The sequence below is a fragment of the Gymnodraco acuticeps genome, unplaced genomic scaffold (genome assembly GCF_902827175.1).
Source record: "Gymnodraco acuticeps unplaced genomic scaffold, fGymAcu1.1, whole genome shotgun sequence".
Lineage (NCBI taxonomy): Eukaryota > Metazoa > Chordata > Actinopteri > Perciformes > Bathydraconidae > Gymnodraco > Gymnodraco acuticeps.
The window spans coordinates 269,485-293,294 of NW_022992116.1; the positions used below are offsets into that span (position 1 = coordinate 269,485).

The window sequence follows — 23,810 nt, forward strand, 5'->3', positions numbered from 1 at the left end:
TCTCTTGTGATCCACGCTGTCTCTGTGATCCACGCTGTCTCTGTGATCCACGCTGTCTCTGTGATCCACGCTGTCTCTGTGATCCACGCTGTCTCAGTTATCCACGCTGTCTCAGTGATCCACGCTGTCTCTGTGATCCACGCTGTCTCTGTGATCCACGCTCTCTCAATGATCCACGCTGTCTCAGTGATCCACGCTGTCTCAGTGATCCACGCTGTCTCAGTGATCCACGCTGTCTCAATGATCCACGCTGTCTCTGTGATCCACGCTGTCTCTATGATCCACGCTGTCTCAGTGATCCACGCTGTCTCAGTGATCCACGCTGTCTCTGTGATCCACGCTGTCTCTGTGATCCACGCTGTCTCAGTGATCCACGCTGTTAATATGAGAGGAACATAAATGTTTTAGGAAATGAAAAATATGAAGTTAACGAATAAAACACAGCTCATGGACGGTAGGTTTTCCTACAAAGAGAAGTAGTAAACTCAGCCTCCATTGAATTAGCGTGTTAATAAAATAAGCTATCGTGGCTTATACTTGCATATCTAAACAGAATCATGAAAGCCTGTTGGTAGAGTCAGGCACAGGAGTCCGTTTGAGTGTGTCTGACTCTACCAACAGGCTCAAAACTGCTAGCTGAGTAAGCTAACTGTCCCTGCTATTAGGCTACTAGCTTGCATTGTTATGGATCTAAAGGTAGCACAAGCTAACTTTCATAGCACAGCTTTACTTCTCACTTAACACAATAAAGAAACAGACCGCACAGCACAACAACACAAATGATCAATACTTACATATATGTTCACTTGTAGTATTATAATAATTGAAATGCTGGTTCTGTCGACGCTCAGCTACCGCACCGCAGCTGCCTGCACTGTACAATCGCTGGAGGACTGGGCTGTCAAAACTGAGTAGCCAATGGGGACGCACCCCTGAAAGTCCCGCCCACCTGGGACGTTTGTGTCAGAATCGCAAACGAGAAGAGCTGCAGCGAGAACAAAATCATTGAGAAAGAAGAACTGCAAACAAAAATACATGTTAAAACAAAGAAACAAGACTTATAGTTTACATGATTACACAAATGATTTGTTTGTAACTTATAGTTTTATTTTTGAAATAAAATGTATTTTGCTTTACTTCAATACATGATTGTTCCCAAATAAGTTCCATGGTTCAGAAGTAGATGGGCGGGACTTTGCCTCTCTATGAGACATTTAGGCAGGGTTCGAGTTATGTGGGAGCCAATGGGAGCTGAGCTGCCATGAAAGCAGTGAAATCATACTTTGGTATGTGGGGGGGCTCTATGTGGAGGTACATCTTAAATTAGTAATATACAGGACTACACAACATATTTTTACACATATAAGCCTTCAAATTGCTATTTTAAAACAACATTGCTCTGCACACTTGCTATAGATCATGTATGTGGTCATCTCAGTTCATTTGTAGGGTTGCGCGAGTATGGCCAAAAGTATGTGAGTAAATCTCACTGTAAAGTTTGAACTATTGAATTATGACCGGTCATAGCTCAGCTTTATGTACACATTTAGCATGGTTTTAAGAACGGGCTCCATGGTTACAAGACGGGTCGGGGGTTTGGCTGAACCGTTGCAGACTCTCTGCACGGAGACTGATCGGAGCAGAGACACACGTTCACTAACCCGAAAAAACTATATCCGGTCACAGAGATCTCTTATTTGAAAGGAAAGTCAATACATATAGACCCTAAATATAGTCTATAGAACGAGAAAAGTTTAACATATCGTTTTTGCAAACATGTGCGACGGGGATGACGTCAGAGCATCGTCCTATGTGCCGGGGCGTGGCCCCGGACAGCCCCCGGCACAATTTAACCCCTGCGCATAACCAACAAGCAACAAACATTATTTTTAATCACAAACAATGCATGTGTCAATGTAATGAGTATTATTTACGTTAACGAGGTAAATAGGGGTAAAAGAAAAACATGTTTTCCAAAAGAACTAAGCATCGTATTCTCTTTTGAAGGACAATATGCCTGCGCTGCACCTCCATCAATCAATCAATCAATGTTTATTTATATAGCCCAATATCACAAATGTTACATTTGTCTCAGTGGACTTTACAGTTTGTACAAAATATCAGTATGACAATACGACACCCTCTGTCCTTAGACCCTCACATCGTACAAGGAAAAACTTCCGAAGAAAACCCACAGTTTAAAGGGAAAAATGGGAGAAACCTCAGGGAGAGCAACAGAGGAGGGATCCCTCTCCCAGGACGGACAGACGTGCAATAGATGCCGTGTGTAAATTGAAAAGATAATACATTTGCAACATAGGTAGTCCAAATGTTTGGAAATGCATGTGTGTATAATAGGAAGATAAATCCATGAGGATATCCATCCAGGACCTATGATCCAGGACCACAGCCACGACTCAAGATCCAGGGCTCGCGATCCAGGACAGAGGAGCGCAGGATCATCCATGACTCCGGATCCCGGCGTATACAGACACCAAAAAGAAAGACATTTGGGGAAGCTGGGTTAATCGGAACATGAGAGTACACAGGTATAGACAGAGAGAAGGAAGAAGTAAGATGTCCCCCGACAAACTAAGCCTATATCAGCAAAACTAGGGCTGGATCTAATCAGCCCTAACTATAAGCTTTATCAAAAAGGAAGGTCTTAAGCGCACTCTTAAAAACGGATAGGGTGTCTGCCGCCCGAACACAAACTGGAAGCTGATTCCACAAATGTGGAGCTTGATAAGAAAAGGCTCTGGCTCCCATTGTACTTTTAGAGACTCTAGGAACAACCAACAACCCTGCATTCTTGGAACGCAATGCCCTAGTAGGACAGTAGGGTATAATGAGTTCTTTAAGGTAAGATGGCGCCTGCCCATTAAGGGCTTTGTAGGCGAGAAGAAGAATTTTAAATTCTATCCTGTGTTCTATAGGGAGCCAGTGTAAGGCAGCCAGAACAGGAGTAATGTGGTCCCTTTTCCTAACTCTGGTTAGTACACGAGCCGCAGCATTTTGAATCAGCTGAAGCGACTTGACTGACTTCTTGGTACACCCTGATAATAAAGAGTTACAATAATCCAGCCTTGAAGTAACAAATGCATGGACTAGTTTCTCTGCATCGTTTTGAGGCAAGATATGCCTGATTTTTGCAATGTTACGTAGATGGAAGTAGGCGGTCCTTGAAATTGATTTTATGTGGGCGTTAAAGGATAAATCCTGATCAAATATAACACCAAGATTCCTTACAGTCTCACTGGAGGCCAAATTAATGCCATCCATGGTTAATATATCCTTAGATAATTTGTTTCGTAGATTCTTCGGGCCAAGTACAATAACTTCAGTTTTGGTCGTGTTTAACATCAAAAAGTTTAAGGTCATCCACGTTTTTAAGTCCTTAAGGCAGTCTTGAATTTTATTTAGATGATTAATTTCATCAGGCTTGATTGATAAATATAGTTGAGTATCATCCGCATAACAATGAAAATGTACAGAATGATTCCTTATAATATTGCCTAACGGAAGCATATATAATGTGAACAAAATAGGTCCGAGCACTGAGCCCTGTGGCACTCCATGGCTAACTTTGGTTTGCGTGGAAGATTCATCATTGACACGTACAAACTGAGAGCGTTCAGATAGATAGGACCTAAACCAGTCCTAAAGCAGTTCCCTGTATGCCAACTAAGTGCTCTAGTCTTTGCAATAAGATATCATGTCGATAGTATCAAATGCAGCACTGAGATCGAGCAAAACAAGAATAGAGACACGTCCCTTGTCAGAGGCATATAGAATGTCATTTGTGACTTTAACCAGAGCTGTCTCTATGCTATGATGTGTTCTAAAGCCAGACCTGAAAATCTTCAAATAAATCATTGTTTTTAAGTAATCACACAGCTGTTTTAGGCACGACCGCTTTCTCAAGAAATTTTTGAGAGGAACGGAAGAGTTGGAAATAGGTCTATAATTGGCTAAAACCTCTGGATCCAAGGTGCGCAATCTATTATTGCGCAATCTATGCCTGTGAGCGTGCTGCGAGATGATGAGTTTATGTGGTGTGCATAGTTTAAACCTTTCATATTTAAGTTTGTAGCAAGTAGAGGGCTGCTGCTGTGTGTGTGTGTGTGTGTGTGTGTGTGTGTGTGTGTGTGTGTGTGTGTGTGTGTGTGTGTGGTGTGTGTGTGTGTGTGTGTGTGTGTGTGTGCGCATGTGTGTGTGTGTGTGTGTGTGGTGTGCGCATGTAGTGTGTGTGTGTGTTGTGTGTCGGGTGCGCGCACGCGTTAGTATTAAAGACCCCCATAAAGCTCAAATTAATAAATCGAACCTTGCATTTAGGTGTAAGCAAAACGACAAAACAGTCAAATGTAATTAACGTTGTATATCTGATAACATGTGAATTCATTTGAGATTAAAGTCAGAACTCAGGAAAAAATATATTGTGTCACATCCCAAAAACAGGTTTTCTCACGTGGTCGTATCCTCTTCCGTCAGAAGTACAGGTAACTGGGCATTTAAATACCAAATGAAATATATTTAGAGTTGTTCATAGAAACTTTGAAAAGTTAAACATAACAACACATATTTGTAAATATATATTATACACATGTTTATGTCTATTCTGCTGATAAACTACAATTTCACAACTGCATTAAAGGACCTGCAGACATGCACTGCCTCTGTGCACTCTACTCTAAGGCGCCCCCTGCTGGTGGGAGCTCTGCACCACACTCACTAACAGCAGTACTAGCATAAAAGTACTACACATAAACACACCTTACTACAGTACACACAGAGGTGGGAAGTAACTTGGTACATTTACTCAAATACAATTGTTGAGGTACTTGCACTTTACTTGAGTATTTCCATTGTATGCTACTTTATACTTTTACTCCACTATATTTATTTAACAGCTTGAAACACTTTTGTCAAAATGCATCTCTGAAAATTAAACTCTTTTAGATTACAAAAGAGTCAGATGATTTACATATTGACTAAAAGTAAATTGTGATATATATAAATATAAATACATACACATAAAGGCAGTATTTCTACACAATGACGACTTTTACTTTTGGTACTTTACCTTTTGCTGATAATACTTTGTACTCTGACTTAAGTAAGATCTTAAATACTTGTACTGAAGTATTTTGACAATATTGTATTGGTACTTTTACTCAAGTCAAGTATCTGAATACTTCCAAAATATAAACACTGCCTACATAATAATAAAAAAGCTGAATTAAAATGAAAAATACCACAAACTAAGGGCTCTCTTATAATTACATGAAATATTTAACAATAGTCTATGAATAAAACGGTAGTTGGCATCATCGCTGTTTCTCGATACTGTTGCATAAGTGTAGGCTAAGCTAACAAGTAGCTGCTCCACCACACTCACAATGATGTCAAACAGACAGTCTGTGGTTGTTATGATTCGGGAAAAGGTAGGACCCAAATGCAGTTTAAAAAGGGAAGTGGGTTTCAAAATTCAAAACAAAAAGTGATCTTTATTTACAAAAAAACAAGCTGTTGACAATGACAAATACTTAAGAAAACCATGAATCCAAAGAGTAGGTAACACGAGGTAATCCAAAGAGTGGGTAACACGAGGTAATCCAAAGAGTAGGTAGCACGAGGTAATCCAAAGAGTAGGTAACACGAGGTAATCCAAAGAGTAGGTAACACGAGGTAATCCAAAGAGTAGGTAACACGAGGTAATCCAAAGAGTAGGTAACACGAGGTAATCCAAAGAGTAGGTAGCACGAGGTAATCCAAAGAGTAGGTAACACGAGGTAATCCAAAGAGTAGGTAACACGAGGTAATCCAAAGAGTAGGTAACACGAGGTAATCCAAAGAGTAGGTAACACGAGGTAATCCAAAGAGTAGGTAACACGAGGTAATCCAAAGAGTAGGTAACACGAGGTAATCCAAAGAGTAGGTAGCACGAGGTAATCCAAAGAGTAGGTAACACGAGGTAATCCAAAGAGTAGGTAACACGAGGTAATCCAAAGTAGGTAACACGAGGTAATCCAAAGAGTAGGTAACACGAGGTAATCCAAAGAGTAGGTAACACGAGGTAATCCAAAGAGTAGGTAACACGAGGTAATCCAAAGAGTAGGTAACACGAGGTAATCCAAAGAGTGGGTAACACGAGGTAATCCAAAGAGTAGGTAACACGAGGTAATCCAAAGAGTAGGTAACACGAGGTAATCCAAAGAGTAGGTAACACGAGGTAATCCAAAGAGTAGGTACACGAGGTAATCCAAAGAGTGGGTAACACGAGGTAATGCCAAAGAGTAAGGGGTAACAGAGGTATCCAAAGAGTAGGTAACACGAGGTATCTAGAGTAGGTACAGGTAATCCAAAGAGTAGGGTAACACGAGTAATCCAAAGAGTAGGGTAACACGAGGTAATCTAAAGAGTAGGTAACACGAGGTAATCCAAAGAGTAGGTAACACGAGGTAATTCCAAAGAGTAGGTAACACGAGGGTCAATGCCAAAGAGGTAGGTAACACGAGGTAATCCAAAGAGTAGGTAACACGAGGTAATCCAAAGAGTAGGTAACACGAGGTAATCCAAAGAGTAGGTAACACGAGGTAATCCAAAGAGTAGGGTAACACGAGGTAATCCAAAGAGTAGGTAACACGAGGTAATCCAAAGAGTAGGTAACACGAGGTAATCCAAAGAGTAGGTAACACGAGGTTAATCCAAAAGAGTAGGTAACACGAGGTAAATCCAAAGAGTGGGTAACACGAGGTATCCAAAGAGTAGGTAATACGAGGTAATCCAAAGATTAGGTAACACGAGGTATCCAAAGAGTAGGTAACACGAGGGTAATCCAAAGAGTAGGTAACACGAGGTATCCAAAGAGTAGGTAACACGAGGTAATGCAAAGAGTAGGTAAACACGAGTTAATGCAAAGAGTAGGTACACTAGGTACATCCAGACAAAACTGACCGTGACAACATGAAGGGTGACAGGAAAGACAATGAACTGACAAGGAGCACAGGGGAAGACAAAACTAAATACAAAGAAGGGTAATCACAGGGACAAGACACAGCTGGGCAGGGGAGCAGAAACACAGGTGAACACAATCAGACAATCAGACACATGAGGGAAAACACAGGAAGGAAGACAAGACACAGGGAGAACAGCATTTCAACATAAATCATGACAAGACAGACAACTAGGATTGTGACAGAACCAAAAGTCAGGGAGCCTGGCACAAGGGACGGACCGGGTTCGTGGCCGGCAGAATAGGATCTGGTATCGGGGGGACAACCCGGCAGGAACAGAGTTTGTAGCCGGCAGGAGCCAACGGCGTAACAGGAACCCTGGACGGGACATGGGCTGGTCTCACTGGGACCCCCGGATGAAGCAAGGGCTGGGTGTCGACGGGACCTGCGACAGACAGGACATGGTGTTGGCATGAAATCCGGCGGACCAGGTGTCGGCGGGACCCCCAACAGGACAGGAATATGGTGTTGGCAGGAAACCCGGCGGAGCAGGTGTCGGCAGAAACCCCAACATGACAGGACCTGGTGTTGGCAGAAAACCCGGCGGAGCAGGTGTCGGCAGAACCCCCAACGACACAGGACATGGAGTTGGCAGGACCCTCAGCAGAACCCCCAACGGCACAGAACTTGGAGTTGGCAAGACCCTCAGCGGAACCCCAACGATACAGGACATGGAGTTGGCAGGACCCTCAGCGGAACGCCCAACGACACAGGACATGGAGTTGGGACTTGAGTAGGGACTAGAGAAGAGGGACATGAGAAGGGATTACGAGAAGGGACTTGAAAAGGGACTTGAGAGGGGACTTGAGAGGAGACTTGAGAGGGGACTCGAGAGGGGACTCGAGAGGGGACTCGAGAGGGGACTCGAGAGAGGACTCGAGAAGGGACTTGAGAGGGGACTCTGAGAGGGGACTTGAAAAAGGGGCTTGAGAGGGGACTCGAGAAGGGACTCGAGAGGGCACTCGAGAGGGGACTCGAGAGAGGACTCGAGAGGAGACTCGAGAAGGGACTCGAGAAGGGACTTGGAAAGGGACTTGAGAGGAGACTTGAGAGGGGACTCGAGAGGGGACTCAAGAGGGGACTCGAGAGAGGACTCGAGAAGGGACTAGAGAAGGAACTTGAGTCTTGAGTCGGCGGGACCCCCGATGATGAAGGGACTTGAGTTGGCCGGTACGCCGACAGGACACGGGGGGCTGGCGTCGGCCGGGGAGCCAGTACTGGAGCCAAAACTGGAGCCAGAAACAAGGCTGCTGGACCGGAACTGGAGCCGGGACCATTGGCTGTGTGGGCCGGTACTGGAGCCGGTACCATGGATGCTCGGACCGGAACCGGAACTGGGGCCAGAACTGGAGCCGGAACTGGAGCCGGAACTGGAGCTGGAACTGGAGCCGGAACTGGGACCAGAACTGGAGCCGGAACTGGAGCCGGAACTGAAGCTGGAACTGGAGCCGGAACTGGGACCAGAACTGGAGCCGGAACTGGAGCCGGAACTGGGGCCGGAACTGGGGCCGGAACTGGAGCCGGAACTGGGGCCGGAACTGGGGCCGGAACTGGGGCCGGAACTGGGGCCGGAACTGGGGCCGGAACTGGGGCCGGAACTGGAGCCGGAACTGGGGCCGGAACTGGAGCTGCTGAAGCACGGGCTGGAATCTTGGACTTGCGTCTCTTAGAGATTTTTTGGAGGATCCGTGGACCTCCAAACGCCAGGCGGGATCCCGAGAAAGGGTCCGATAATGGAGACTGGCACTCAGGGCTGCGTGAAAATACTCTGAGCCATTCAGGCAACGAGCTCCTCAACCATGGCCTGTTGGCCTCTTCCAGTGGCATTTCTATATGTGCAAAAGTGGTGGGGCACAAAAAACTTAGATGTCTATATATAAGCTTCTGCAGTGAGGTTCATGGCTGCTGAGGCTCTGACTCTTCAGGTTTACAAATATTATATTTTGACCTAAATCAAAATATAATATTATTTTCAAAAGCTTTTTTTGTCTGATGCTTCAATTAAATTTTAAAACAGACAGTTCAAACAGAAGGATACCACATTTTTTTAATTTGATCATTTCAATATTGAATTGTTCTCTCTTAGTAAGATCCCATTTTCAATAAAATGGTGGTCTTACCTTGACTTGAAGATGAAGTCCATGCTATCCTTCTGGACAAAAATCTCTATTACTTTTTTGTAAAAGTCCTCCCTATCTTCTTGTAGTTTCAAAAGTCTATCATAAATCTAATCTAATCAATAGATTTATGATTAGAAAATGATAAAAGTAGGGTAGACATGTGGATATTATCTGGCTGAACAAAACGTGCATTTATCTAACAGGTTTGTTTCCCACAGATCTTATTTGGAGCTATTTTCTAAAATCCTCTGGAGAAATCTCATTGCTTTCTGTAGAGGGAAGCCATGCACAGCTTACTTCCTGGTTTTAGGACACGTCACTGCAGCTCTCTATACGCTGCTCTCTCTCGTCTCCTCTTCACACACCACACTTTTCGCGGCACACATACTTACAGCCAATCAGCTCTGAATTATGTGAGATGACGTATGGTGGGGATGGCAGCTCTATGCCCCTATGGTCAATATTTTTTGCCACACACATTAAATGGGAAAATACTCTGAGCATGCGCAGTGTAGTTTTTACAGTCACCGTTCACTTAGACCAGGGGTGCCCAACCTTTTTGAACCGAGAGCTACTTTTAAAGTTGCCAGTCTACCGAGATCTACCAGTCCAAATAGAGAGGCGTAGCCATTACTGACAGCCTACTACCAGGTAAATACACACTACTACTTGTATAAAACTGACCTTTGTACGATTAATACTTCATAAAATACTCAGATCCTTTTATTTTACCGCTTCTTCTAATCTACACAAGTATTTAACTGAAGTTACACAACAGTGTTGTTGATACAGAGTTGGAGTTTATTCACACGTCACTACAGTGGGGTAAAGTTTTCAAGAAACATTGAACAGTGCTGCCACATATGACACAGGGAACAAAGAAAATACTCTGAACCCTTTCTTTGCCATTATATAAAAATAGTGTTTGCCTACAAAAGTATACATTAGGCTTACTAATAAAACGACTCAGATCTGAAGCTACACAGGAATCTGCTGCCAACGTGCAATAAAAAAGACAACATTAATAGAATCAAACCTTTTTTTGTTGCATTTTATTCGAGTATAAAAGAAATGCCTTTAATAGGATGCAAGCAACACTAGCTTCTTAACCTGAATTGATAATAGACTATAATCAATTTAAGTTTGGCATTCTTATATACCCTTTTGTACAATAATTATAATGAATAAGTTCAAACAAACTAAAACTTACAGCTGATTAATAACGGTATCAAACTTGAGTTTTTATTATATCAAAAACCTGTTGAAATGCTTCTGTTATTTTTACTGTCCCCCAAAAAGTGCGTCGGCAGCCTCCAGGAAATGCTTCTTTCACAACTTCGCCGTCTTTGAAAGACTTCATGTGTTCTCAAGAACGTGCCTGACACGATAAGATGCTCTGGTAGCAGCCTTGCTCTTGTTGTTGGCCTGGTGAAAAATGGACTGCTGTGCATTTAGCTGTCCTTTCAGGCCCCTCCCCCTTTTGGAGCGTAGGGCAGAATCAGGAGGGAATTCCGTCTCGTAGCGTTTGTGCACTGTTTGAAATGCCGCTCCTAAAATACCCTTCTTCGATAAAGCCACGCTCGCATTGCAGATCATACAGATGGACTTTGAATTGGAATAGATACAAAAATAATCATCCTCCCATCGGACGTGAAAATTATATATGTTGGGGCTTTTTTGCTTTCTGCCCATAATTGCGGTCTTGTGTGTGTGCGGAACTGTCACTCCTGTTGACACGGACAACGTTAGCGAACTAGTGCACTGCCCAACAGCCACGCCCAGACACATGGAGTCACGCTGGCCAATTCACAAGCTGTGATGCGTTCAAGTGCATTATTCTGGTACAGGAAGATTATGTTATAGGACCTTAACGATAAAACAGAATATTGTTGTTCTATTTTAGACACATCTCGCGATCGATGGGAATCTCCCCGAGTAGGTAACACGAGGTAGCAATCCAGACAAAACTGACCGTGACAACATGAAGGGTGACAGGAAAGACAATGAACTGACAAGGAGCACAGGGGAAGACAAAACTAAATACAAAGAAGGGTAATCACAGGACAAGACACAGCTGGGCAGGGGAGGCAGAAACCACAGGTGAACACAATCAGACAATCAGACACATGAGGGAAAACACAGGAAGGAAGACAAGACACAGGGAGAACAGTTCTTCATCGAGCAAAACAAAAAGATGGAAAGAATGCTTTTTTAGCCTCGGACAGAGTTTATTGACAGTGGTGGACTGGGGGGGTCCAGGCTGGGGCCAGCTATTTTCTGAGGGGGGCAATAAATGTAAGACGAAAAAGTCAAAGAGAGCATGAAGTAATTGCATAAGAAAACAATGCAATACAGTTATTGGTATTTGTTTCATTGCACATATTATTTCAGATACTTATAGATACAGTTTTTTAATCTCTAAGGCAGGGGTCTTTTTTAAATGTTGAAGTGAAATGCATCAATCTGGAGCGCTTTAAGCACAACATGAATTGATGGATACAGCTCTCAACACTCAGATGAAGGGAGCTGTTATACTTTTCAATAATCCAAATATCTTTAGAATATGATCACAACCAATAACAAATCATTTGATGTTACCTAGTTAGCATTCTTATTTTTATGTATGCATATTTGACTATCCCTCCCCTTTTAAACTGCAAGAACGTGGTGTGTATCGTTTACATTTTGGATTTGCTTGGCGAGCTACCGGAAGCTCGCGATCGACGTGTTGGAGACCCCTGCTCTAATGACCCTTAGAATGACAATAGTGTTTAGTTACCGCCTATTCCGTCAGCCAATAATCGTTTAGTCATAAACTTTTTTTCTCTTTTTTTCATTTTCATGGGGGCCACAGGGGGGTCCAAAGTCAGTGTTAGGGGGGCACTGGCCCCCCCTGCCCCCTGTTGACACGTGGTTAATCGATTAACCTCTCATGAGGTTTGTTTTGAAAATCTCTTTTCTTTTCTTTTCTAATCCTAAATTGTTTTCCAATGACAGTTTCCCTGAAGGCAGCATCTCTCTGGACAACACGTTCTCACTCCCAACCGTCACATATGGACGGACGGTTCAGGGCCCCTCCTCGTCACTCTATTACGTACAGGTACCCCTTGGAAGTTCAGTTTTCAACGGCGAAGGGCGTCCCATTGACTTGATAGAGCTCCCTGAACGTTGGTAATAGAGGCATTCCTCAATGTGATTTTGGATCTATGTCAGAAAATGATCTCAACGTTTATGATACTGACCATTAGTTCATCAGGATGATCTCACATATTAACACCACTTTATGAAGTAAAAGCTAACGTTAGACCTATCTCTTCAAAGCAGGAACAGGAAGTGGTTCACTGCTCGGACAGAAGAAGAAGAAGAGTTGATTGTCATTGCACCAAGAAGCAGAATGAAGGACACTTCTCTCCTGCTCCGTGAGTAACCCTGAACACATTAAAGGATCATGTTGAATAGATTGAGAACAAAAGGGGTTTGAATGTTATAAAACAGTGAGAAAGCTGATCAGCAATATCTCTGTCCTGAATGCAGGACTGGTGTTTCTGTTTTGAATGTAATAACTTCAAACTAATAAAGTGTTGTGTTTTAGTCTCCAGTGCTGAGCTCCCTGTTCTGCTGCTCAGCAAACGCTGGGCAGGTCAGTAACGTTTAGCTTCTCAGGAGGAAACACTTTGGCTTGCTGGTTTCTCTTCTAAACACACAGAGACTTTTCTCTTTCTAAACAATGCTTTTAAAGCTACATTTATTTCTGCTCACTAAACGATATGGGTGTTGAATATTTGATCCTGTTGAGTGTTTGTTAAAGGAATGCTCCACTCATTAGATAATTAATCAAAACTTCAGTATTTAGTGAAACATTATGTTTACACCATACCCTGAAGAAATCAGCGATATTCCCGGTAAATAATGATTTTATAGCTCTTTTTTATCAAAATACCTGTATATTCCGTCAGGCGCTGCCATTTTGCCCATTTTCAGTAGTCACGTGATGGTCGTGACGTCATCCATGCGTCACTTTGTAAACCACACGAAAACATGGCGGAGTATTTGAGTATTGTCCAGGGCCCCAGCAAACCTTTTAGAACATTTACTGATTTAAGCTAGAGAATTAAAGCAGTCTGGACAGTCCTGAGAAACGTCGCCGGACAATTACAAAGACTAGATAATTCCAAAAGATCCCTATCTACAAAACTTCAAATTCAAATATTTTATTAATTAAAAGGCCAAACTACAGGCAAACAATACAATTGTGTATATCATGTACTGCCCAAATAATATAAAATTGTTCTAGTTTTCAAAAAAGGCAAACAATACAACCCCCAATGTAGGCCTACTTAGTAGATACAATGATTTTGATTACTAGATATGTATGCATGTAGTACCACCCTTGCTAGCGATTCCCTCTCTAGTTTAGCATACTCAGCATCGTTGTCCCTGGCCCTAGAACCACGATTTTATGAGGCCCGGAAAAACTGGGGGGAAAATACCCACTAGCGGTACTACTCTATATGGAAGGCCCACCAAAACTGGCCTGGCCTGGACGATAAAGGACGTTTAAACGGGCTACCCGCTGCAATGGAAATGCGCCATAGGACATACCTTATATTCTTACTCCGAGCCATACTTCTGGTCCCTCCGTCGCTTCACACTTGCAGAGGCGATTTCTCAACTGGCCGAACTGGTGTCCTGGTCGGTGATGACACCAGAAGAAGGACCGATGGGCAATCGGCCATCTCCTATTAAAGTACTGGTTGATTCAATAAATCCCATGTTATGTTTTATCATACTCTCAGAGTAGTGCAGTTCCGGAACTTGACAATGTTCGCTGCATACATGCGCCTGTGGATCTTTCCGGTTCGGGGCCGGACACATTTCGCCTAGCCACTGCCTCCGAACGGTACTTTCCTACGCTTACCTTTTGGCAACAGATGGAACCGAGGGCATTCCGTGGATGTTCCTATCAGAATTGTGGCAATGTTTCGCGATACAATGAGGCATATTTGAAAGGAGTAACTACAGTAAATAACATGAACATCAACGCTGTCCTCGAAACCAAACGCATGGTCTTACGGTCACGTCCGGTAAAATGGCGCCGGCCCACAGTGTTGATGTTATTTCGGTAATTAATCAGTTTATAAATCACTGATAATGTCATCGGATTAAAAAAAAAAAAAAAAGAGACTGGCAGAGACTGGTCTGTTTTATCGGATGATAAAAAATGTAAATGCGTGTCATGAGCATTCCCTCCCTTTAACGTCATGAAACCACTGTCTCTGAACACTCTGACGCCCCGCTGAACGCCTGCAGTCAGTAAAGCTCACAGATCTATGAATACATGTGAGTGGTTCTTCCCAGTATCTGCTGCCATCTGCTTCATAGCATCCAGACGCTGCTTCCCCTTCACGAGACCCTCAACTATCCCACCTTTAAGACTCTGTACACATCAGAGGATCCAACCCTACACGCTTTATGTGCATCCAGACGCTGCTTCCCCTTCACGAGACCCTCAACTATCCCACCTTAAGAACTCTGTACACATCAGAGGATCCAACCCCTACACGCTTTATGTGCATCCAGACGCTTGCTTTCCCTTCCACGAGACCCCTCAACTATCCCACCTTTAAGAACTCTGTACACAATCAGAGGATCCAATCCTACACGCTTTATGAGCATCCAGACGCTGCTTCCCTTCACGAGACCCCTCAACTATCCCACCTTAAGAACTCTGTACACATCAGAGGATCCAACCCTACACGCTTTATGAGCATCACGACGCTCGTTTCAAAGCAACTCTTGTTGTTTGTCTGGATCTAAGAGGAACTTCCTGATGAACCATCGTCTGTCTTTTTTGGAGATGTTTGTTTGAAACGTTGAAACGTTGAATTCCCTTGACTCTGGGTTCAGCTGTAGGGCCTGTTGTGATCTGAACTAAAGACATTGGCAACAGTGGACTTGGACACGTGAGAGATGGGGCACCTTTCAAATAACTCTTTAAAACACAATGTGTTATTTGTATTGTTATGTGTTCGGCCCCTGATGTGAACTGCAGGTGTTATTCCCCTCAGGATAAAGAGTTCCACTAAACCTGAGCAGACATGGCGCTCACTGCAGTTTGAACATTGCATGAGTCCACATTGTGACTCTGATAACATGTCCATTAGTTGAGCTTCCCTTATTACCGTACTGAGGGTTTGCTTGGAGCAGCAGACTCTCCTGAGAGAAAGAGAGCTTGCTGCGTAACCAGTCAAAAGAAGCTCTGTAAACTTTATTCTTTTTGAAGTTTGACTCAGAATCCAATAACTCCCTGCAGCTCGTCTCACGGTGACTCCCAGCAGATCTCAGGTATTTGAAGATGAACGTGTCTCTCTGAGATGTGAGGACGCCTCTGAGGGATGGACTGTGAGAAGAAAACACGAGCAGGGGGAACAGAGCTGAGTGTAAAGACTGGGGAACACCTGCTGGTTCCTCCTGTACCATCAGCTCCATGGACCCTTTGGACAGTGGAGAGTACTGGTGTGAGTCCACAGAGGGATCCACCAGTAACACCATCACCATCACCGCCTCTGGTAAGATCAGCCTCTCTGTTTCCTCATCAATACCTAAAAACACTTTAAGAAGTTCATCAGAAAGAGGAAGCTGACGACCTCAGAGCTGCTAGCTTGTGCTAACCACAGGGTGCAACACACACATTCTCACACACACTATCCTCCACTAAAATACACCTCAGTACAGTCTCGTACTTTAGGGACTAACACATATTTTATACATGTTATTTTCTTCTATAATATCATAATTACAAAAAAAAATGCGCTTTTGAAAGTGTCCTCTTTTGCTCTGAGACTCCAGTCGGTCCTCTCACATGTATATCAGAACAAGATCACATACACACATTCCCTGAGGACCAATCATTACCTTGGCTCCGTCTGATTGGCTGTTGCAGGTCTTGTGATCATTGATGTGTGTGACGTCTTCTCCTATTTCAACTGCAGAAGCTGAAATGAACAGAAAGAAAAAAACATTGATATCAATTAAATCTATCTTTTAACACAATATGAAAGAAAATGCAGACGTGATTCATGGAAGAAACACGAAGAAAGAGCTTCTTTTCTTAGATCTTACCTCTAGAGGGTCAGAAATATAGAGTTAGTTTTGGATGGTAAGACGATAAATGATCGTTCTTCAAACTGGACTCATATATAATAAAGTCTTTAAACCATGTGGAACGGCGTAAAAATCCCTCCTATTTTCCTAGTTATTAATTATTAATAACGATGGATATTATTATTAAAAGCACTTTTTATTTAATACTGTGTTACTAATCATTAGTGAAGGTCTGTATGGAGAGTTTCAGAGTTTATGAAGTTCAGATTGAGGAAAGTTTCTACTTATGCTAAGCTAACTGATGCCATATAGTCACATTGTCCAATGTCATTATAACAGTGATCTAGTAAAGTCCATTGTTCTACAGGACGTTTCAGACATCAGCATGCTAACGTTAGCTTTTCAGTTAGCTACTCAACAGCCTCACTTGGCAGGTAGTGGGTTCATTAATAATCTCTGCCATGTGTAAGTTATTGATCACCTTCATTCTCCATCTCGCTCTGTGTTCAGGTGGATCAGTGATCCTGCAGAGTCCTGCCCTCCCTGTGATGGAGGGAGATGACGTCACTCTGACCTGTAGAACAAAGATGGCCGACCCCCCCCTCTGCTGATTTCTACAAAGATGGCGTCTCAATCAGGAATGAGTCTGATGGTCACATGACCCTCCTCCATGTCTCCAGGTCTGATGAAGGCCTCTACAAGTGTAGAGTCCAGAGTAAAGAGTCTCCAGAGAGCCGGCTGTCTGTCTCAGGTGAGGAGCTTTGCTTTGGTTTCAGGACTCGACAAACACAAATACTAAACAAATCAAGACGGATGGTGACATTTTTATTTCTGTGCTTTTAATTATTTGTTTGTCATTTTTAGAGAAACCCCCCACCACTACAAGACCTCCTACCACCAGCTCTGTTTCTACAATTTCCACTTCCACTTCAAATCCCACTCCCCTTCCCTCTCCCCCTCCCTCCTGGTTGCTTCCTGTTGCTGCATCCCTCTCTGTTCTGGTTCTGCTGGTTCTGGTTTCTCTGGTTGTTCTGGGGCGACGATGCACCCGAAGGAAACCTGAAGGTCAGACACAAACAACAACAACAACAACCAAAGTCTCACATTGTGCAGCAGCTCAATTTAAAAACACATTTTCCCAGGGGAATTTATTGAAACCCAAAAATAATCCCTTTTTCATTTGTGAGCTAGGTAAAAAATTATTAACATATACTTTGTCTTAATTAAGAAAGAGATTTAATTGACTCCAAATGTAATAAATGTTTGCACCTTTTCCATATTTTGATTAATGCATAAAGACACGAATAGATGCACATTTAGCTTGTTAGCTTAGCATAGCTCAGACCGACCCCGATCTCCATTCTGAAAATATTTTAAACATTTGTCATCATACGGACTGATCTGAAAAAAACATGAACTCAGAATTAACAATAATAGGTATTATTATGTTGAAGTTCTGCATCATTTTGATATGTTTATTGCAATTAAATCAAGACAGAAAATGTGTTAGTTTTGGGTTCTTTCTGATGTTCTTCAGTCAACATGTGAATTCCCAGAGACAGTTAACACACTCAATCATTGAATGTGTGTCCGTAACATTTGAGGTTTAGTGTTCATTAAATAATGCATTTTAATATATAAGTTATATTGTATGCTTTTGACCCTAATTACCAACTGTCTGCTAAAGACAAGGACAACTCAAAACAATCCTTAGCATATTCATTTGTGATCAACTTGTGTTAAAAGTCAAAGTAATGTTTGGTCCTTTGTGTTTGCTTTCAGCTGCTGAAGTGGAAAAGGGAGAAGACGTCACATACAGCGATGTCAAGACATCCCAAAGCCGGAAGAAGCCGACCGGACAGAGCCGAGGAAGCCGAGGGTAATGATTGGTTCTTAGGGACTCTGTGTTAGTTCTTGTCCTTAAGAGGACACTTAAGAAAAATAAAATGTTCTCTTAAATTAGGATCTTTTAGAAGGGAATAAAATCTATAAAGTCAATGTGTACTGGTCCCTACGGTTTCAGACTGTAGTGAGGTCTATCTTAGTGGATGATAGCGTGTGTGAGAATGTGTGTGTTGTACCTTGTGGTTAACACCAGCTAGCAGCTCTGAGGTCGTCCAGCTTCCTCTTTCTGATGGAAAACTCTTCAGAAGTGTTGACCTGCACACGCTGCACTGCAGGACTGTTAATAACACAAATAAATAATATGAGTAAATTATAAATGTGCAATTAACCCTCTGATTACATACAATATATCATTGTAATTGCACATGCATGCACATATGTGTAGTTTGTGTGAGGTACCGACAAGATCATTTTGGTCAACATGTCGTCATCTCTTGATGAAATCTAGCAGCTGTGGTTGCTAAGTTTCCATCGCAGTTGTTGAAGCTATTTTCTGCTTTCCAAGAAGCAGAAGTGTAAAGAAGAACAACTTGTTCACATCGTTCTTAAAGAATAGTGGTTCCAACGAGACGGAGGGTGAGCAGAGCGGGAATGAGAGATTCAACTTTGTGCAGAAACACACCCTCACATGTCTCCATGCTTTAATGTTCAACAAGCTCTTTATTCCTCTCATGCTGCCTGTGCTGCAGCTCCTCTCACCCTCTGTCTGAAACCAGAGCCCAGTCTGCTCTGATTGGTTAGCTGGCCGGCTCTGTTGTGATTGGTCAACCGCTTAGAGATGTCCCGCCCCCACGTTTATCATTTAAAATGTGTTGGAGCGCTAGCCAATAGGAGCATGAGTGTTCCATAGTGATGTCACTATGTTCAGGAAGTAAACAAAGGAGTTTTTACATTTCTAATGAAGTTCTAAGAAATACAAATCAATAGTGTAAGCACCGACATCACACCCTACATTCCCGCTGTGTTCACCCTCCGTCTCGTGGGTCAGTTTGTCGTTTCTTTTCACGCTGCTTGTAAAACCACAGCAGGTTCATTTCCAGAGAAGAGCTGATCTCATCGAGACGTTTGGGTTTTTCTCTCCAACGCCCCGTGTATTTTAATCGGGGCGGGCAGCTCTGTGGTCGCCCATCTTCCTGTTTCAGAAGAACACCTTTCATCGTTCTCACGATACATGAACAGTTAAACCATAGCAGCGTTATTAATGTTATCAGGGACGCACAGACATGTTGGGGGGCGGGAGCTCAAGTGAGAAAAAGGGCACTTCCCATAATCATTTATAGACAAATGTTTTAAAACAAAAAGTGAAATATAGTTGCACGTCTGACTTACTGAACAATGTATTTGAATACCCTCAAACAAATGAGCAGCCAACAATCAAAATGAAGAAGTCACTGTTTGAGGACATTACAGGCTAAAAGATCGCTTTTCATGTACTTGTTATTTTTGGTGTATTTTGCTTCCATGTTTTCTTTCACTCTGATGGAAAGAAAACTTCCAAAGAACACATACATGGTGTTCGTGGTACTGCATGTCCGAATTCATCTTTAGATTTAAAGCTAATCTGCATATTTAAATACTGACTGGACGTCAGTAACTATCCGGGGAAGTTGTGAGTTTTTGTTTTATCCGTTTCACCTGCAGTGCCCTGGTGACTGCATGCAGATTAGCGCATTTTAATCAGGCCTAGTTAACGCCTGATTTGCATATCAAGGTGTGATTGTGATGACGTTATTAGATACACATTTCACTGTATTCACCTGTGGTGTCTCCCCTTAAGTTCAGTAGGGGAGACACAGTATTCAGGGGCGCCGCCAGGGATTTAAACGGCAGCACATTATTTACTGACACTGAGCTGTGAACATTCTGCTGCAGTAGAATCCACTATTTGATATAAGACTAACGGTCCTGACCATGGAGTGCCACAGTGACGGAAAACCCTAATCGATAGATTTATGATTCGAAAAATGATAAAAGTAGGGTAGACATGTGGAGATTATCCGACTGAACAAAACGTGATCCGTCTCTTAAATGTGTCTCAACCACAGACCTTATTTCCAGCTATTTTCCAAAATCCTATGGAGAGATCTCATTGCTTATTTGTCGAAGGAACCCACGCAGCTTACTTCCAGGTTTTAGGAGGCGTCACTGCGGCTCTCTATAGGCCTCATCTTTTATGGTGTATGCCTTTTTAATAACATTTTTGAATGGAACATTCATAAATCCAAATAAATATAACTTAAAAATACATGACCTCTTAAATTAAAATAAAGTGAACATTAACACCAATATTATCATTTATAAAATGCTATAACACAAAAATTAACATAAGCAGCAGATTTTATATTATTTATATACCCAACTACAAAATAAGCGGGGTATTAAAGTGTAAACGGAAATGGAAGTGAAAAGGCCTGATGGTGGTGCTAAATCTCACCTGTTCTCAGGCCCCGGCCACACGAGGACGAAAACGGCTAAACGCATAGGATTAACGCAAACGCAATCGCAAACAAGCTTCCGTCCACACGCAATAGTCATCCGGATAGTGTCTGCCCACACGAGACCGCTCCGTTTAGCTCCAACCGCTGGAGAAGCTGCAGTACATGCAGGAGCCTGTACGTGGCGCTGTAACTTCCTCCACAAAAGCAGTGAAGAAGCATGTGTTGAATTATGAAATGTAATATATGAATTCTGTTTATTTAATACTCATATACTAATCACTTCCTGTATTCCCGTGATAAAAGGGACATGCGCAATAAAACGTGTCACTTCCGTTTGAAGCACAGCTGATGGTGTATGTGTGTATTTATTCCTCTGTCACGTTAACTATGTTCACGGTATTCCTGCCCTAAGATCATGGCATCGCTAACAGGTTATGGGCCCAGGAGGGACCATGGAAGCCGGTGGAAACCGTTTGTGTTTCGACGGAGATGAGAAGAACTACGAGTTATGGGAGACAAAGTTTTTGGGTCATCTGCGACTGCTAGGATTGAAGGCTGCCATCCTAGAGGAGCCAGGTGAAGAGGATGAGGCTGATGATCAGAAAAACGAAGAAGCCTATGCGGAATTGATCCAGGTACTGGACGATAAAAGCCTTTCACTGATCATGAGAGAAGCAGCGGACAACGGAAGAAAAGCGTTACAAATATTGAGGGACCACTACGCTGGGAAAGGGAAACCACGGGTGATCAGCCTCTACACTGAACTAACGTCGCTGCAGAAAGCCGCTAATGAGAGCGTCACTGACTATATTATTCGTGCCGAAACGGCAATTACAGCACTGAGAAATGCTGAAGAGACTTTTAGCGACGGGCTGCTGATAGCCATGATTTTAAAGGGACTGCCAATCTGTTTTAGGCCGTTTGCCATCCACATTACACAAGGGGATGAGAAGCTAACTTTTGGTGAGTTCAAAACAAAGTTGAGGAGCTATGAAAGCACAGAAAAATACAATGCCAACTTGAGTGAGGAATCTGATAATATTATGAAAGCGAGTGGCTGGGTGAAGTGGAGAGATGGCCCCAATATCACCTGCTACAACTGCGGTCAGAAAGGACACCGGGCTCGTGAGTGTCGAAGTGCGAGCAGCAAAGACCAGAGACAGTGGTGCAGTTTTTGCAAAAATTCCACACATATAGATGCAAACTGTAGACGCAAAGAGAGAGACAATGCTAAACAAGCAACTGACGTTGAGGACCACTCATTTGTTTTTAAAGTACGTGACAGTCCAGTAACCGGAGTTACACATAAAGGGCTGATGGTCGACACCGGAGCAACGTCACACATAATAACGAACATCCACAAGTTTAAAAGGTTCGATGAGACTTTTCAACCGAAAGACCACTTTGTTGAATTGGCTGACGGGACAAGAACAAGTGGTGTCGCTTTGAAGAAAGGAGAGGCGGAGGTCTGCCTGCAAGACACGGAGGGACGACGAGTGACAGCGAAGCTGAAGGACGCGCTCTATATACCGTCCTATCCACAAGACATTTTCTCTGTTAAAGCAGCGACAGCCAACGGAGCATCAGTGAACTTTCGTCAGGGTTGTAACCAGCTGATTCACCAGAGAGGTAAAATATTTGACATCAAGGAATATGATAGACTTTATTTTTTAAACACTGTGGACTGTGAAGCTGAGGACGATGCATGTTATGGATGTTATGACATTCAAACATGGCATGAAATACTTGGTCACTGTAACTATGATGATGTGTCACAACTGGAAAAAGTCACTGAGGGGATGAAAATTAAGGGTGGGATTGATAAATCTAACCTTAACTGTGAAGTGTGTACTCGAGGTAAATTTGCTCAGAGTAGGAACAGACAACCAGATGCAAGAGCTAAAGCAGCGCTCAATCTTGTGCACACTGATTTAGCAGGTCCCATTGAGCCAGAGGCTAAGGAGGGATTCAGATACACAATGGCTTTTACAGATGACTTTTCAGGGGCAGTATTTGTGTATTTCCTAAAAGCTAAAAGTGATACTTTCAAAGCCACAGAAAAATTCATTGCTGATGTCGCACCTTATGGTAAAATCAAATAAGGTCTGATAACGGTACAGAATTCACCGGGACAAACTTTCAATCGCTCCTTAGACAACATGCAATACGACATGAAACTTCAGCACCTTACTCACCCCATCAACATGGGACAGCTGAGAGAAACTGGAGAACACTTTTTGAAATGGCAAGATGCATGCTTCTTGAGAGCAATTTACCAAAGAAGCTATGGACATATGCCGTCATGACTGCAGCTGTAATACGTAACAGATGTTACAACAGACGTGTAGGACAGACACCTTATTATATGCTGACAGGACGTAAGCCGAACCTCTCGAAAATGAATATATTTGGATCTGTAAGCTATGCATACAAGCAGGAAAAGAAAAAAGTTAGACTCGAGGTGTGAGAAGGGTATTTTTGTAGGGTATGATAAAAACAGCCCAGCATACCTAGTCTACAACCCAGACACTGGTAGTGTTCGCAAACACAGGCAAGTGAAGTTTGTCACAAAAAGTATAGTCGAGCGACATACACAGACTGATTTTGAGGCAAGTGATGATGATTTTTATGAGAAAAGGTTTGTATCCACCAAGCCAGAAACCCAGGGGACTGACTCGTGTCCAAAAGAGACACAGGAGGCTCGAACTGAGACAGATGACACAAACACTCAGACAGGAAAGGGAGCAGAAGGTCAAAATAGAAGCTATCCCCAAAGAGAAAGGAGGAGACCTCAGTATTTACAGGACTATGAATGTAAAGTACAGTGTGACGACCAGAAGTATGTAAATATTGACTACTGCTACAGAGTAATGTGTAATGTACCAAACACCTTTAAAGAGGCCATGAATTCAGCAGAGTCAAAACTCTGGACTGATGCTATGCAGGAGGAAATGAATTCTCTTAAGGAAAATGACACTTTCACATTGACCACACTACCAGAGGGCAAAAATGCAGTGGGGGGTAGATGGGTCTATACAATCAAAGAACAACACTGGTTAACTGCTAAACATGTATTGAGGTACTTAAAGGGCACAATTAATCAGGAGCTATGTTTTAAACAACAAGATGAAAAACTGAAACTTGTTGCATACTGTGATGCGGATTGGGCAACAGACCAAAATGACAGACGGAGTATAACAGGGTACTGTTTTAGTCTAACTAGCAAT

The 23,810-nt window shown here is 42.8% G+C and overlaps 2 protein-coding genes across 8 annotated transcripts in view; one reads left to right on the forward strand and one right to left on the reverse strand.

Moving 5' to 3' along the window:
- Positions 1–23,810, reverse strand: part of LOC117537791 — a 219,467-nt gene that overhangs the window by 139,308 nt on the left and 56,349 nt on the right. The gene's annotated exons all lie outside the window — the stretch shown is intronic.
- Positions 1–23,810, forward strand: part of LOC117537785 (CD276 antigen-like) — a 106,566-nt gene that overhangs the window by 73,298 nt on the left and 9,458 nt on the right. The window lies entirely within an intron of this gene.